This window comes from Oxyura jamaicensis, chromosome 1, assembly GCF_011077185.1.
Source record: "Oxyura jamaicensis isolate SHBP4307 breed ruddy duck chromosome 1, BPBGC_Ojam_1.0, whole genome shotgun sequence".
NCBI classification, from domain to species: Eukaryota; Metazoa; Chordata; class Aves; order Anseriformes; family Anatidae; genus Oxyura; species Oxyura jamaicensis.
In genome coordinates this window covers 21901523-21905146 of record NC_048893.1, presented here as the reverse complement: position 1 = coordinate 21905146, position 3624 = coordinate 21901523, and the positions used below count along the sequence as shown (strand labels likewise).

Genomic DNA, 3624 nt, shown 5'->3' with positions numbered 1-3624 from the left:
TGCACTAGAGCTTCTGAGGTTTTTTTTTTTTTTTTTTTTTTTTTTTTAGGGCTGGGAAGGGAGCTTAGCATCCATGTAAGTAACTTGACTGAAAACAGACAAGGTGAAGGAAGTATTCAAACTCCTCAACATTAAACAACCGTAGAACCCAGGAACACTTACATGCTGGCTTCTGAACTTGAGTCACTTCCAAACTGCTTCGCAGAGAAGTAGTACCACCAGGCTTCTGCTATACTGAGAAGGCACCACCAATGTAACTAGCTCATAGAGTCTCTAAAACTATTTCACAGAGATGGTAGAAAACGTGAAGAAAAAGCAGCCTCCTGGGGAGCACTGAGCCCATTTCACCACAAGAGAAAAGCACCCTAGACAACCCAAGTCTCAGACTCCCCCAGGAGAGGCAATTTCCCCCCTCCCAGCTCCTCATGCTTCCTATATAGCAAAGGTCAAATGACCCACACCTGGCAGATTTCACTTAACAAGGGTGGAGCCAAGAGACCTTGTGGAATAGGCTCATCTACCTGGCTTCAATGTTTCAAGGTTGATTGCTCCTTATCACTAGTAGAAATAACCTGACAAGGGGCTTAGTGGTTAGAGTTGACCCAATGAAATAACTGCAAAAGGTGCACAAGGGTCATATTTCTGTCAGTCATTCTGTGAGGAAAATTAGCAGAGAGCCTGTTAAAAAATAATAATAATAATAAAAGAAATAAATAAAAGAAAAAAGAAAATGACCTTAAAGACAAAATTGCCATCATAGATTCTCATCTGTCTAGTCATGACAGATAAAGAATGGAGCAATCCAAATTCCTTTTCTTGACATGCATGTTATTTAAATTTGCTTTTCTGAGATCTCTTCTTTATGCAGGACTTTCCAAAATCTAGCCCCATGACCTCTGACTACAGCATTTAAAGAATCATAGAATATCCTGAGTTGGAAGGGACCCATAAGGATCATCAGGTCCAACTCCTGGCACCTCACAGGTCTACCCAAAATTGTAGACCATGTGACTAAGTGCACAGTCCAATCACTTCTTAAATTCAGACTGGCTTGGTGAAGTGACTACTTCCCTGGGGAGCCTGCTCCAGTGTGCGACCACCCTCTTGGTGAAGAACCTCTTCCTGATATCCAGTCTAAACCTCCCCGCCTCAGCTTAACACCGTTCCCGCGGGCCCTATCACTGGTGATTACGGAGAATAGGTCAGCGCCTGCCTCTCCACTCCCCTTTGCGAGGAACTTGTAGACTGCGATGAGGTCTCCCCTCAGCCTCATCTTCTCCAGGCTGAACAGGCCCAGCGACCTCAGCCGCTCCTCATATGTCTTCCCCTCTAGGCCCTTCACCATCTTCGTTGCCCTCCTCTGGACACTCTCCAACAGTTTCAAGTCCTTTTTGGACTGTGGTGCCCAGAACTGCACACAGGACTCGAGGAGAGGCCGCACCAGTGCAGAGTAGAGCAGGACAATCACTTCCCTCGACCGACTAGCAATGCCGTGCTTGATGCACCCCAGGATACGGTTGGCCCTCCTGGCTGCCAGGGCACACTGCTGGCTCATATTCAACTTGCTGTCAACCACAACCCCCAGATCCCTCTCTGCGGGGCTGCTCTCCAGCATCTCGTCGCCCAGTCTGTACGGATAGCCAGGGTTGCCCCGTCCCAGGTGCAGGACCCAGCACTTGCTTTTGTTAAACTTCATGCGGTTGGTGATCGCCCAGCTCTCCAACCTGTCCAGATCTCTCTGCAAGGCCTTTCCACCCTCAGCCGAGTCTACAACTCCTCCAAGTTTGGTGTCATTGGCAAATTTGCTCAAAACACCTTCTAGTCCTACATCCAAATTGTTTATAAAAGCCTTGAAGAGCACTGGCCCTGAAACGGAGCCTTGACGGACCCCGCTAGTGACCATCCGCCAGCCTGATGTGGCCCCATTTATTACAACCCTTTGAGCCCTGCCCGTCAGCCAATTGCTCACCCATCATGTGATGCTTTTGTTTAGCTGTATGCTGGACATTTTGTCCAGTAGGATCCCATGGGAAACTGTGCCTAAAGCTTTGCTGATGTCCAAAAAGATCACATCAGCTGGTTTCCCTTGATCGACTAGATGGGTGATTTGTTAGGCAGGACCTACCCCTGATGAACCCATGTTGGCTGCATTGTCCCCCACGTGCGTTTCAATAACTTCAAGGATCACCTTCTCCATAATTTTACCAGGCACTGACGTGAGACTGACAGGCCTGTAATTGCTAGAGTCTTCTTTCTTGCCCTTCTTGAAATCTTGAAGATTCCCAAGGTTGTTGAAAACTAATTGAGAGAGGTTCTGTGATGACGCCAGCCAGCTCCTTAAGCACCCTGGGGTGAATCCCATCCGCACCCATGGACTTGTGTGGATTCAGGTGGAGCCGCAAATCCCGCACACGTTGAGGGTCGGTTGGGAGTTTATCATTGCCACCGTCATGGGCCTCCAGCTCAGGGCACCCTGGGTGTATTTACTTTGGTTGCATATAAACTATCACGTATAATTGCCAGGATCCGGATCCTCCCTCACTATTCAGGTCAAGGACTGGGCTGAAAGTTTTGGCTTTAATTTGGTTACATGCCTACGTTGCTGTTTTCTGGCAGGTCATGGGAGGAAGATGGGCTGGCTTGGGGCAGCTTATGTACACATGGCTTTTAGGCTGCAGCCAAAGTGTTCCCCTAGATCTGGAAGTTTGAAGGTGGTTGGAAAAGCCATCTGAGGGCTTAGAAAGCTGCCTGGCAGAGAAGGACCTGGGAGTATTGGTGCATAGTCGGCTGAAGATCAGCCACCAGCGTGCTCAGGTGGCCAAGAAGGCCAAGGGCATCCTGGCTTGTATAAGAAACAGCATGACCAGCAGGGCTAGGGAAGTGATTGTCCCCCTGTAGTTGGCTCTGGTGAGGCCGCACCTTGAGTACTGTGCTCAGTTTTGGGCCCCTCGCTACAAGAAGGATATTGAGGGGCTCCAGCGAGTCCAGAGAAGGGCAACAAAGCCGGTGAGGGATCTGGAGAAGAAGTCTTATGAGGAGCGGCTGAGGGAGCTGGGATTGTTCAGTCTGGAGAAGAGGAGGCTCGGGGCGACCTTAGCACACTCTACAGGTACCTTAAAGGAGGCTGCAGCGAGGTGGGGGTTGGTCTATTCTTCCAAGTGCCCGGACGAGGGGGAATGGGCTAAAGTTGCACCAAGGGAGGTTTAGGTTGGACATGAGGAAGAACTTCTTCACCAAACGGGGTGGTAGGCATTGGAACGGGCTGCCCAGGGAAGTGGTTGAATCACCATCCCTGGAGGTCTTTAAAAGACGTTTAGATGTAGAGCTTAGGGATATGGCTTAGTGGAGGACTTGGTAGTGTTAGGTCAGAGGTTGGACTAGGTGATCTTGGAGGTCTCTTCCAACCTAGGTGATTCTGTGTTGCAGTCTCCAAGCTCAGATACAACCACCTATTAGTCTGGCGCCACTGATTTTTGTGTCCCTTGCACTAGCTGTTCCTTCACCTCCTCTTCAGAGGCAAGGACATGTGTCTCTTTCATGCTCCTTCATTAGTAACCAAAGCAGGATAGATTAAAGCCCCTTGCTTCAAGTCAGTAAGATGTCTGCCTTTGGTTTCTGTGAGAA

At 49.2% G+C, this 3624-nt stretch overlaps 1 long non-coding RNA gene across 1 annotated transcript in view; it reads right to left on the bottom strand.

Moving 5' to 3' along the window:
• The window catches only part of LOC118155813, a 16454-nt gene extending 15858 nt beyond the window's left edge, over positions 1–596 (bottom strand). Inside the window, exon 1 of the long non-coding RNA XR_004746026.1 lies at positions 163–596. This is a non-coding gene — a long non-coding RNA (uncharacterized LOC118155813). The remainder of the gene's footprint in view (positions 1–162) is intronic.
• Positions 597–3624: the final 3028 nt, after the last annotated feature.